Here is a 14,300-nt window from a genome sequence, read left to right on the forward strand (position 1 = left end):
ATACAGTTTCAAGTTAAAACACTGTCAGAATTCACAAACTAAAATTTTAAATCTCACACTAACCACAGGCTAAATTTTTGGTTAGATGCATTTTTAAATCGTTTGAAGATGTATAATAAACAGATCAAGAAGTTTCTTAATTTTCAAATACTGTTCATTCTACTTTAATGATACATGCTTATTTACTACAAATCATTACAGCATTGAATATTAGATGATGGGATACATGATAGAGAGGGACACAGTACAGAATCATGCATGGAGGTAGAAGGGAAAAGGACCGACCACTGTTTGCACAGAAGAGGGATAATGCTAGTAATGGATATTTTTATGTTAAAAAAGACCTTTGTGCTTTTTATATCTCAGCAGAGGATATAAACTTAAGTGCATTATATGATCTTGAAAATGTAATTTTTAAGGCAGATGCCTAAAATTAATACTTGGAATTAATACTTAGCATTTTATAGCACTTTCAGAGCTAGCATGATACAGTAGTGTGAGCATTAGATTATGATTTTGGGGACCAGGGTTTGAATCCCTGCTCAGCTATGGAAACCCAGTGGATGACCGTAGGCAGGTCACATACTCTCAGCCTCAGGGGAAGGCAAAAGCAAATGCCACTGAATGAATTTTGCCAAGAAACCCCTGTGATAGGTTCGCCTTAGGATCTCCATAAGCCAGAAACAATTTGATGGCATGGAACATAACACTTTCAAGTGAGAGGGGAGAATTTCCTGGCCCTCTGGTTCTCAAACCCTTGAGTTGGCTATCCAACTTGTCCTGGATGGTGTTGCACTCATGGAGAAAGATAAAGGGCGCACTGTGGGAGTCATACATTGGGAGTACTATTTAGTTCATGTAGGAATTGAAGGATCAACTCGACTTGTGTTTCAAAGTGGCTTTGTTAATGTTTTGGTCTGCTATAACCATTCCTAGACAAGGGCTAACCTAGCCACTATAGATAATGCACTTGTAAATTCCCATTTCGACTACTACAGTCTGTACTGCATGGGGCTGCCTTTGAGGATGACAGTTAGTGCAAAATGTAACTACTGGATACCATCCAGAACATCACACAAAAACCATATTATAGGACCTGCACTGGCTTGCAGTATGGGGCACATCTACACTGTAGAAATAATGCAATTTGACACCACTTTAACTATAGAATCCTGTAATTTGTAGCTTTGTGAAGCATGAGCAATGAATGCTAAAGATCTTGTAAAATTGAAAAAAATCCCAGGATTCTATAGGATGGAGGTACAGCACTTGAAGTGGTGTCAAATTGCATTATTTCTACAATGAAGATGCACCCATAGATAGATCGTAAACTGCTAATAGTATCAGAAAGATATTCCATCTTTGCTAGCATGAATGGCTTCTCCCTTGGTCATATAGGATATCCTCCTCGAGTCTTAAATGGAGTTTCTGATATGCTTCCAGACAGAGTCCTCTAAAATATATCAAAAGAAAGAAAGCAGTTGTGGATGGGGAAGTATTAAAAGTAGCTTTTGGTGCCTGTTCAGGATACAGCCAAGAAAACAAGGAAAATACAAGCTCCCAATGTGAGTTTGGAGGAAGAGCTGGGGAAGGGGCCAAAGCTGCATAGTTGTAGGCAGAGGAGGATCTAGCATGATTCCAAAATCCATTCTCTTGGCACATAACACGCATAGTGTTCTACGGGTGTTTGTAATATTGGCAGGACTTATTCTCCTATACACCAAACTCATGTTATTTCAGTTTTTAAAGGCCTATATTTATTTGTTTGCACCTGTGTCCTGTTTTCATAACAATGGGAAAAATCTGTACTGACATGAATCACGAATTCTTCCATTTCCCCTGGGTTTCTTGTGTGTTGTTGCCTGGAATTGTCTGTTTTAGATTGTAGGACTTGTCATTTTGTTGAGTTCTATACAAACAAAGCTGCTGTGCAAAAAAGAGTAACCTAGCAATGAGTCTTTTCATTCACCTTTCTTTTGACAAGAAAAGAAACAAAATTACATTCTGAAAAAAACTCAAGTAGGATTGACCAGAACAAATTACAGTTGCTCCTCTGTTTCTGCAGACTTGAAGTCTGCGTCCTTCACCTGTTAGCGGGTGACAAACAGAGGGGGACAAAATGGGGCATGAATATAAGCTTGATTATAAGCAATTTTACATCACAGGGGCATCCAGAATGGATCCCCCATGAAAACGGAGGGGCAACTGTAATGCCAAAACAGTTGTGTTGTTGTTGTTTTTTTCTTTTTACAGATATAGTATAACGGAGTTTTATTAGCATGCTTCTATTGTATTTAAGGTACACATCCCCTTGGAAGACTGTGATCTTGAAAGATGGCTAATCAATGGAATATATAAATAAATATGTTTGGGTTCAAGCAGAACTGCAGTTCCAACAGCATACCCTCCAATTGACTGACAGGGACAGTCCTGATTAATCCTCTGTTGTCCCAGTTTTCCAGATTCTTTTAAATGGTTCCACTTTTCCTCTCCTTCTCCCATTTCCTGTTTGTCCTCAGCTTATTGCTACTGCTGCAAACTGAGCTCAAAGTGCAAAACTAGTTTGCATTCAGTTAGCTCAATGAGGGGAGAGGAAAGTAGGGTGTGGAATCTTGCCCTTCCCAGTAGGCAGTGGCAAAAGCAAATTGCTGCAGCCTGTCCTAGTTTGTTGTTAAGTTCTTTCTCATTAATAATGTTTCCCAGTTTGACCACCCTCTGATGTTGCTTAGCCACACATGTCCTAGTTTTCATCTGTGAAACGTTGGAAGGTATGCAACAGAATACCTTACTGTAGTGCAGGAATGGGGAATGTATGGCTGCCCAGATGTTGTTTAACTCCATCTCCCATCAGTTCTAGCCAATGGGCAGGTATAGTGCTGAATTGTAGATCAGTTGTATCTGAGCCAAATATACCTCATCCTTGCTGTTGTGTGAAATCTGTAAGTCTGTGGCAGTCTATATAAGCTGTATTTATGTAGAAACTGGCAAAACAGTTTATTATTGGGGAAACAAGTAATTCTATAGTCAGTGCAATTGGGAAAAGTGATAAACAAGCAAGGGGACTTTTATACTGTTCCAAATGCAAGGAAGTTCCCTGAAAGCAGCTATACCAGTCAGTCTCTTGAGCCAAAGTCAGGAATGAATTTCATTGACTCCTAAAAGACAGGGGCTTTAAATGTATGAAATTCTTCCCTAGATAATATTAAAATCTGAGAACAATTCCTGGCTTTCTTCTATCAACCATCCTTTCTATATGCTCCCCACCACACCTACCACAGTTCTGATTGTAAAGTAAAGCCCTGCTTCATTCAATTAAGGCAAGAAGAGGGCTAAATGGTTTGAGTAAATTATCAGAATAGTAGTAGGATGGAGTATTTTAAAAATAGAGCAGATACAGTTTGAATCTCTCTTATCTGAAAAACTTGGGTCAAGAAGTGTTTTTGAGTTTGGATTTATTTATTTTGTTTTGTTTCATTTATTGGATTTTGGAATACCTATATGACTCAGAAGGAGGAGGAGTAAAGAGAAGAGGAAGGAACTTTATCAATCGAAGATATGTGGATGACACCATAGTGCTAGTGCAAAACATCATATACTTTCGAAGAAGAAAGTGCAAAGACAGGATTACTGCTGAATATAAACAAAAACAAAAATATTACCATGGAGAATCTACATAAATTCAGCCTAGACAATGAGGAAGTTGAAATAGTCAAAAAGTGCCTGTAGCTTGGATCAACATTGATTAGAACAGAGATTGCAGTGAAGAAATAAGAAGACTAGGAATGGGAGAATAAGCCATGAAAGAATTAAATAAGTTCCTAACATATAAAGATATAAAACAGAGCACTAACATTGGAATTGTCATTGTATTCCCTATGACCTTACATGGATGTCAGTGCTGGACAGTGAAGAAAGCCAACAACAGCAACAAAAATCAACTCATTTGAGATACAGTGCTGGAGAAGAGTGCTGAGGATACCATGGTAAACTAAAAAGAGAAACAAATGGGTCCTTGAATAGGTCAAGCTTGAATACTCCCCAAAGTCAAGATGATGAAACTGAAGCTGTCATATTTTGGCCACATCATGAGAAGGCACAACTCATTAGAAAAGACAATAATGCTTGACAAGGTGGAAGGCAGCAGAAAGAGAGGAAGACTGCACACCAGATGGATTGACTCAATCGAAGTCACGGGCCTGAGTTTGAAGGACCTGAGCAGAGCAGTGGAGTACAGGGACTCTTGGAGACGTTTCATCCACAGGGTTGCCATGAGTCAGGGTTGACTCAAGGACAGCTAACACACATGTAATTAAATATCTTGGAAATCCCATCTAATGGCTAGTAAGTATCTTGGAGGTCCCATGCCTAGACATTAAATTCATTTATGTTTCATATAGGCCTCTTACACACATAGCCTCAAGGTAGTTTTATACAATACTTCTATATAATGTTGTGTGTGAAACAAGGTTTGTGTAATCGAAGCATGAGAAAGCATAGGTGTCACTATCGTAGCCACAAAAGAAAAGTTTTGTTTTTTGAAATATTTTGGGCTTTGGTATTCCAGATAAAGGAGACTCAATCTTTGTTCTTGTATTTGTTGTTGCTTTTGTGGGCTACAAGTAATTTCTGACTTATGGCGACTCTAAGGCAAACCTATCACAAAGTTTTCTTGTCAAGTTTCTTCAGAGCGGGTTTGCCATTACCATCCTCTGAGGCTGAGAGAATGTAATTTGCCCAGTATCACCCAGATTTTTTTTACTCAAGCTGGGATTTGAACCCTAGTCTGCAGAGTCATAGTCCAGTGCTCAAACCACTACACCACAGATTCAACCTTTATATATATATATATATATATATATACAGTGGGCCCTTTCCTTACATGGGGGATCCGTTCCGGATCCCCCCATATAAGGGGAATTCCACATATGCTCGAGCCCCATTCAAAAGAATGGGGTTTGTGCCTGCGGCATAGTGCACGCACCATAGGCGCACGCACCATTACCCCATCTGGAGTGTTCTAAGGATTCTCCCAGTGCGGCTTTCAGTGTATGCTGAAAGCCGTGTAAGTCGTGCCCACATATAACACAGGTGCACTGTAATATATTTATATATTACTTTGAGGGATGGGAAAATCTAATTTAAAACTTTTATGGAATAGAGGAATGGAGCATTATATATTTTCCGATGAATAGAACCTAATATTGCAAACAGGAAATGTATTCTCATTGTATTCAAATTTACAAATACTTCAGCATAACATTCTTTACATATGGTGCCAGAAATGCTAAGCAAAATAAAATTAATCCATTCATTTGTTGTAAATGTATCATGAAAATAATATACATTGTGTGTATCTGTTGGATTTGCCTGAAGGTAGCAAAGTCTTGGGATGTGCTCATATAAGTATATGAAATAACTGTACAAAGATTTTAGAAGCAGCAGAAATAATATTGATGGACATTAAGTAAAATGTGGATGTGAAAGAGATTTTTTTTTGATGGACCCTGCTAGTGGCCAAAATTGTCTGTGGCAGAAGGTGGAGATTGAGTACTATTCCAGAACTGATGGAGCAGTTGACTAAAAGTTAGACAAGTCTCCAAAATGAAAACACTGACTTGCCTATGGGGAAAGAGGTAGAGAAGATTATTTGGCTTGGTTTGCAGAATATTGGTTAAAAAATAACAACAACAACCTTTATAATACCGTATATAAGAAGGAAGGAGTGAAGGAAGTCAGGAAGGAAGGAATGTGTGATTGTGATGACTTGGTAATATTTGATAAATATTTAATGGTTTATTGCTGTTGCTGTGTGCCTTCAAGTCTTTTCTAACTTATGGCGAACCTAAGGCAACCCTATTGTTGGGTTTTCTCTGCAAGATTTGTTCAGAGGAGGTTTGCCATTGCCTTCACCTGAGGCTGAGAGAGTGTGACTTACTCAAGGTCACCCAGTGGGTTTCCATGGCACAGACTAATAAAGGTGTCAAAATGTCTTTAAAAGTACGATTTCCTCAACATTTCTGCAAGATCCATTCTATTTGTAGTGAACATTTGTGTGCATGTGTGAATGCTAATAAACAACTCCAGATATCGCTTATATTATTTAAAACAGGTAATAGTTTAAATAATGCTTATGTAATATTAAGTAATCCTGTGAAATCACCATTCTGGTACTATTTACATCACACAGTCACTACATTGACTTGATTTGGTTATATAACTTTTTTTTGGTGAGATTTTTCAAGCTTTATCCTCTTTGATTGTTTTTTGCTCTGTTGATGTCTGTTTTTCATTTCCTGCTGCACTGACCTTTAATAATAATAAAAGGAGATTAAGAATAAGGTATGTATAAGCAAAACAGTCTTGCTGGCAGTTGCAGACCTTTTGTTAGTCACAGGGAAACAGTGAAGAGGCTTAATGTTTACCATTAGATGCTCTTGAGTAAACTGGGGACGTGGAGTGGTAACAGCTGCATCTCATATCCATCTATTTTTACTTGTTGTTTTTTCTCTTCCCCTCTCCATGCTCTGTACTCCAAGTAGCAGAAATTTGACAGAGGAAACTTCCCATTGTTACTTCCTCTGGTAAAGTATTATTGTTATTGTGCACCTTCAAGTCATTTGCAACATAGGTTGTAGTGCTTTGAGTGTTGGTCTGTGACTCTGAAGGCCAGCGTTCAAATCCCTGCTCAGCCATGGAATTCCACTGTGTGATCTTGGGCAAGTCATACTCTGTCAGCCTCAGAGGAAGACAAAAGTAACCCACTTCTGAAGAAACTTGCCAAGAAAACCCTGTTATAGGATTGCCATGTGTCATAAACAACTTGAAGGTGCAGCAGCAGCAGCAGCAACAAGAGAACCTAACATGTGGTTTTCTTGTCAATATTTGTTTCTTTCTGAGCCTGAGAGAATGTGACTTGCCTAAGGTCACCCAGTATGTTTCCATGGTCAAATGGGGATTTGAACCTGGGTCTCCAAAGTCATAGTCCAACCCTTAAACCACTACACCACAATGGCTCTCATACTGTCCTGGAATGTAGTCTCGAAGGGGAAGAGGAAGCGTAAAGAATGATTTTGCTCATGCTGAACTTACTTTATTTTGAAAACTTTGAAAACACATGGAAACATAGGTCCCATACAGACAGGCCAAAATAAAGCTGCTTCGTGTCACTTTGGAGGTATGCTGCTTAAATGATACATGCGTCCTAAGAATCCAGAAGCCGCGTCAAAGCCACGCTCCAGTCCTAAGGACTGCAGTGAGGCTTTGGTGCGACTTCCGGAATCTTAGGACACATGTATCATTTAAGCAGCATATCTCTAAAGTGACCCGAAGCAGTTTTATTTTGGGCTTTCTGTATGGGGCCATAGATATCAAAAATCAAAGCTGAAATAATTAAGTTTGGGGGAAATATTTGCAGAATGGTCAGTATACCCAGCCACAGTTATTCGTGAACGTACATTCTGTTTGGTCATTTCAGAAAAAACCAAACACAAAACAGCATGACAAAGTTCAAGTAATCACCATGTACAAGCCAACAAACTGCAATATGTGTGAGCAATAGCTCTTATCTATTGGTCAGTTTTGGCACAAGTTACAGAAAATATTGCATTTGTCTTTGTAAAATCTACAGTTTTGGCTATATAGTTGGCTCTCTGTATCCATAGATTCTTTATTCACTGATTCAACCATCCACAGCCTGAAAATATTCCAAAAAGCAAATTTTGATTTTGACATTTAATATGGGAATTTTACTACACCACTGTATTTAAACTGTACTAAGCTGAGACTTGAGCTTTGATGACATGTTTTTACCAGCCAGACTCTATCAGTGAACAGCACAATTCCCCCAAGTGGCATATGGAATTTTGTTGTTGTGTGCCTTCAAGTGGTTTCTGACTTATGGTGACTCCAAGGACACCTATTGTGGAGTTTCCAGGGGCTGTGAGTGTATTGCTTGTCCTAGTTCACCCAGTGGTTTTCCATGGTTGAGTGGGGAATTAGACCCTGATCTCCAGAGTCCTAGTCAAATGCTCAAACCACTATACCACACTGGCTCTCACATGGAACTACTGCTCCAAAAATGTGTTCTCTGTGGCTTTGGGGGGGGGGGGGCAGAGCATTGCCAAATGAGCAACCTTCCTGGGACCCCAAAGGCTGGAATGTGCTAGTATTAGCTTCCAGTCTTTCTAGACTTCATTTGCTGGCAAGGTAGAAACATGGAGGAAGCCAAGTTTCTTTTGGTTTGTTTTCTTTTTCCCATCCAAGGCATGTGTGCTTTTGACTTCTGAAAACTGTGGTCCCAGCCTTGGCTGCTAATGCTGGTTCACGCACAAAGACGACTGTGGAAAGCAGTGCTGAAGTACATACACTGATTCACCAGTGACAGAGATCAAACCATGAAGCTCCTCCTGCTCTGTCTTCACACATGTGTGATATTGCTACCTCTGTCTTCACAACTGGCCAGCCCACAAAACTGCAGAGACTGTTGTAAATGTGCAGCAGCTGAGCAACACAGAGGAAATTGTTGGCAAGTGGGAAAGGGAGCAAGCAAGGCCTTCCTGGAACAATGCTTCAGCCTAGCAGTGGTGCAGAAGCTAACTTTGAGAAATGCTGCTTTAATATAACCTTCCCCCACAAAAACACAGAGTTGCTGCTGCCAGTTGGCTTGTAAAATTTCTATTGCATAGCTAATGGAAGGCATAGTGGGCACTCTGGTATTGATTCTGTTTCCACTCTTGTATCTGTTTTCAGGAAAAGAACAAAGGGTTGAAATATTTCTTATTGATATAGTCTGACTACAGAAATTTAATTTGGTTAACTTTAGATTGAGCAAATCATATAAGAAGCAAATAACTAGAATAGAAACATGGTTGGCATGACCGTGGGATTTCAAAGAGCCCCTGGTTGCTAAAATACCAGCTACTCCTGAATTACTGTTCACTCACTATACCAGCATGGTGTAGTGGTCTGAGCATCTGACTATGTTGTTGTTGTTGTTATCTACCCTTAAGTCACTCTCGACACACGGTGACCCTGTAAATGAGACATCTCCAAGATTGGAGGGTGCATGACAGTGGCATCATGCACGTGCCACGTCCAAACGGTGCAGCACATGTGTGATGTCTCTGCACCACCCCAGGATGCTTATGGTGGCCTGGCTGTGACGCAGGAAGGAGCTCCGAAACGGAGCTCCTTTTTGTTGTGCGCATGGTTCCCACGGCAACAACGCTGAGGAGAATGGCTGTGGCTCCCGGGTTGTCCGGGGACTTGAAGCCCCAAGGACACCCCTTTTCCAGACCATGGGAAAGCAGCATTTTGCTGCTTCTCCGTGGCCTGGAAAAATAGCAGATTGGGGTCGCAGGGCTGCCGGTGAGGCTGCCCTGGCCCCAATCCCGCAAGAAAAGGAGTGCGTGCAGGCCGTGCCTTTCGGGTGGTCTGTACCACGCATTAGTCACCCAATGGGTTTTCATGGCTGAGCCTGAGGGATTCAAACTTTGGTATCCAAAGTCATAGTCCAAAGCACAAAGCACTGTATTTTAACAACATTTTAACTGCATTTTAACAACATTTTAACTTAAAAGTATGTATCTTTCATTTTTTTAAAAAAAATTCCACAATTTTATAAGGTTTAAGAAAATGAGCACAATCACACACACACACACACACACGCACGCACCCTTACCAAGATTTTAGGAGTACAGAATTTATATTTCTCAGGTATGCATAACATTTGGGGGCTGGTCCAGAAGCCAGCATTTCCCTACGTTTTGCCACAGAACACTTGTAAAGGTGATATTTTGGATTAGGCAGAGATCAAAAAGTGTTAACTTTGTACATGCCTTCTTTTATAGTTGGCTTTTTTATAGTTGCACTTCTGAACAGGAAAAATAATCTTTTTTTTTTTTTCCTTTCCTTTCTTTCTTTCAGACTTTCTTTCCAATATTATTTTCCAAAATATGCTGTGAAACTTGTGCAATGATAAACTTGTTTTAAAACTGATTCTGTCAGTCAGTAAAGTGAGTAAAGAATTTTTAAAGTATCACTTTTGTGTTGACCCCCCAGGAACAGGACAAAAGCAGGAACAAAAGAGAAGAGATTATAAATCTCTCAAGCTTGGCATATGTAGAAAGATAAGTTTGCCCTCTAGGCAGTTTTTTAATGGAGGAACAAAGACTGTCCAAAGAAAACATAAGCTCCCTGATTGACTTGGTTCCAAGATTTTAAAGATATCATTGTATTGAAAGTATGCTGGTGCATTCCAGTTGTCATTGCCAAAAGCAATATATGCTTCCCACATTTTGTGTTGTTATTAAGCTCATGGTTGTACTTAAAGATTGACAAATTTGAAATATTTGTGACTGTATTTCTGTGTATTTCCTAATATTCCTTCTTATCTGTTCTATTTATTATTATTTTTTATAACAACAACAACTCTTTGCTCTTTTGAAACCAGGGCATAAATGGCTGAAAGTAATCATATCAATCTTGTAAAGCGCTGGAAGCCATGTCTTTGATATACATTTTAGATCTCCGGACAACAGATATTAAGCAGGCTTCAATAGCAATACCAAATACGTTTCTATACCGCTTCTCAGTGCACTTAAGTGCTTCCTAAGCAGTTTACAATGTGTAAGCTAATTGCCTCTAACAAGCTGGGTATTCATTTTAGTGACCTCGGAAGGATGCAAGCCTGAGTCAAGCCTGAGCCCCAAGTGGGTATTGAACTCAAAACTTTATGATTTGTAAGTGGCTGCAGTACAGGCATTTAACCACTGTGCCACAGACTTGTTTCTAATGTGCACCCCATACCTGCCTCCACCATCACATACAGGCCCCCGGTTTTCCACTAGCTATCTTGTTTTGTTTTGTTCAAACTTCATTATTCAGTTTGAACAAAACAAAACAAGATAGCTAGTGGAAAACCGGGGGCCTGTATGTGATCATGGAGGCAGGTATGGGGTGCACATTAGAAACAAGTCTGTGGCATGGTAGCAGGAAGACATGTAAACATCCTCCTGTTGAAGTGCCAATCTGGAAACTAACCCAGGTCAGCACCCAGCATAGGATACCACAGCTTTGGCCCATTCTATCCTGCTCATCTGCTAAACCCTTCACAAGGTGCATTATCATGTATACATTTGATGATTTAATTTCTAACCCATATTTCTGCACCAAAATGGTGCTGAAGGCAACTACTTTAACAGCAATAAAACACAAAATTCTAATTGAAATATAAAACGAATGACATTAAAAACATGCATATAATGAAGAGATAATCAGCATGTACTGATTAGACCTAGGGGCCATTCACATTACCTTTTAACCCGGTTTTGAAATCGATTCTTCCACGTGAAGTTCATATTGGGCCCGATTCTTTCACAATCTATGTCGAGGCTTGCACAAGGAAATGCCCCCTACTGGGAATCGGGCTAAAATCTGCCTTTTCTCAAAAGACCCGGGTCCCGCGAAATATGAACTTGCCCTCAATCATGATTGGGGCAAATTCAGGGAAGGATTAAGGTAAGAGGGCGGGCAGAGGTCAGAGCATTCCCTCCCCTCATCTGAGGGGAGGGGAGGAGGAAAGAGCCGAAGGAAAAAGGGGGATCTGGAGGCAAAGGGTGAGAGGAGGCTAAAAGGGGGTGACTGACGGGGTCAATTCAGGGCAGGTGGGGGGGCAGAGGAGGCCAAGCCTCTGCTATCCATCAGGGACCATTTCCCTTTGATTTTGATTTTTTTATTATTATTTTCAGCAAAAAATGCACATATTTTTGGCAATAGAAATATATCTATCTATCTGTCTATAGATAGATAGAACGTAAGCAGGAGCAAGGGTCAATTCAGGGTAGGTCAGGGTGCTACAGCAAGGGAAGCCTCTGCAATCCAACAGAGACCTTTTTCCCTTTGGATTTTTTTAAAAAATATTTTTCTCCGTCTATGCGCATATTTTTTCCTTTGGAATGACTGCTGCAATGCGAATGAATGTTACCAATCGAATGTAATGTTTCTTTTTCCAATTATGTAAATTGGCAAATTGATACAGCTTTTGCTACTGTCTCTAAGGAATTCAGGGGTAGCCTAGGGAGAGCAAAAAAAAATTGCATCCTTTTCTGGCATTCCAAGGTGAGGAATTAATATTATTGTTATTATTATTATTATTATTATTATTATTACCTGTGTATGAGGTATTCTGGGGTGGCAAGGAGTGGGGGGATACAGGATGCATTAGCTTGCATTTTGGGGTTGAAAATGGGGTTAAGGGCAGATTATAACCTACAACACTGACCCAAATGCCCACCACACACACACACACACACACTAGAGGTTTTTAAATTTGACAAGCGGTCCTTTTAAAAAAAGGAGGGGTGGAAAGCACACTTCTGATGCCCCTATCAGTGCTGCAAATGTCACCTGTGACCATGGCGGAACTAACTTTGATTGACAGCCAGGCACCTTCACCTTAAACCCAAATTCTCCAAGAGGGCATTCGTGTTAAAATGCCCCTGATTGGTAGTCAGCACTTGCTTCCGGAGAGATTCAAGAGGGGCCCCCCCGAATTTGCCCAGTTCCTTCCGGAGCAATGCCGCTAGTGTGAATGAGGCCCTACTTTAGTGCAGAAGTTGAACTGAAAATCCAATTGTCTATATAAAAATATTGTTATTGTCCATAGCAGAAGGACAAAAAGATGAAATTATCCTGGTCTCCCTTAGCTGCCATATCCCCATCAAATGTGCCTTCTAGACTTAAAGAATAGAGGGAACAGATCTTACTACCTGGGCTTGTTCATTTATTGTTATATGCCTTCATGCTAACTCTGATTAAGGGTGATCCTGTTGTACAATTTCCTTGGCAAGATTTATTCAGAGGAGGTTTGCCATAGTCTTCAGCTTAGTCTGAGAGTGTGAGTTGCCCATGGTCATCCAGTGGGCTTCCATCACTGAATGTAGTTTTGCACCCTGGTCTTTTGGAGTTTGTTGAACACACAAACCAGTATACCAATGCAAACCATGCAGTTTTGTAAAGGAGAGTGGTTTCTCAAATATATTTCTTTTAAGTTGTGCAAAACTGTATAGACTGTAACCTGCACTAATTTGTGTTGTCCCTGGGAACAGCACATTAGGCAGTAAATCCATTGTGACAAAGGGATTACAGTATAATAAACAACCTCAAGTCAGTAGACTTGCTGTACCATGCTGGACCAGGTGAATCTCCCAAAAATGTTTGAAAGAACTCCCTCCCCCCTGAGACCACATTACATTGCTTCAAATGAAGTGCAAACGATGCAAAGACACTTCTTTGCAATGACACCAAATGGATGAACAACTTTGAGGCTGAATCCAGGAGAGTATCATAATTTCAAACTGGAGTCCTCAATGGGAGCTTAACCCAATACAAAATGAATTTAATCTCTAGTTCCTTATTCTACCTTTTGACTGAACAGGAGCATCTCAGTCTTGTTTGGATTAAACTGTAAATATGGTTGCCCTCATCCTATCCATGAGGTAGTGATTTAGAACTTAAAATGGGTTCCTTGGATGTAGATGGAAAGGAAAAAGAGAGTTGGATGACAGCATGCTAGTGGTGCAGACATCCAGTCTCTCAATATTCTCATGCCTACTTTAAATAGCATGGAAACAAGATGAGATACACCATCACTCAGTGACATAGCATCAAACAGAAATTTTGCAGCATCACTTTCTAAAATTTCTCTTTCAAGGAGAATGAGAACTCTGTCATGGTGGTTTATCATACATAGGTCATTCACCCAGGAGACCAAAGTACACTTTCATAGATTGAAATAGATCTAGATTATGAGTCCCTATGTTGGAAGAAGTGTGGGATATAATACAATAAAATAATAATAATAATAATAATAATAATAATAATGCAACTAATCCAGAAGAACCTGAAGCTGGAATGCATCCACAGCCTCCCAACAGCTTGCTCAAAATCAGAGTAGTGGAAACTACATCCCCGTATGGTATATTCCATGAAGGGTTTTTAAAGTGTTCTCTCTATCACAGCTTTTCCACTTGATAGAATCATAACCTTTTGCAAGGAGGCATTTACTATAAACTATCTCAGGACAAAATGCTTTCCAGTGAGAGAAAAATTGTAACATTCTATAAAATAAAAAAGTTTCATTAGGTTTGGTTTAGATTATTTTAAGAAGAATTATGTAAATTTAATAAGATACATGGGGCCTGATTTTTGTGATATTTCCTTGTGAAACCATATGTGAACTATTTTAGTTACTTGTCTATATGCAGGGTTTAGAACAAAAGGTTAATAGTCTGTCTACTTGG

At 39.8% G+C, this 14,300-nt stretch overlaps 1 protein-coding gene across 2 annotated transcripts in view; it reads left to right on the forward strand.

Moving 5' to 3' along the window:
- LOC149311428 (peroxidasin homolog) overlaps nt 1-14,300 on the forward strand; it is a 103,861-nt gene that overhangs the window by 24,121 nt on the left and 65,440 nt on the right. The gene's annotated exons all lie outside the window — the stretch shown is intronic.

This window comes from Sceloporus occidentalis, unplaced genomic scaffold (genome assembly GCF_023333645.1).
Source record: "Sceloporus occidentalis isolate IW3139 unplaced genomic scaffold, rSceOcc1.0.p SCAF_6, whole genome shotgun sequence".
NCBI classification, from domain to species: Eukaryota; Metazoa; Chordata; class Lepidosauria; order Squamata; family Phrynosomatidae; genus Sceloporus; species Sceloporus occidentalis.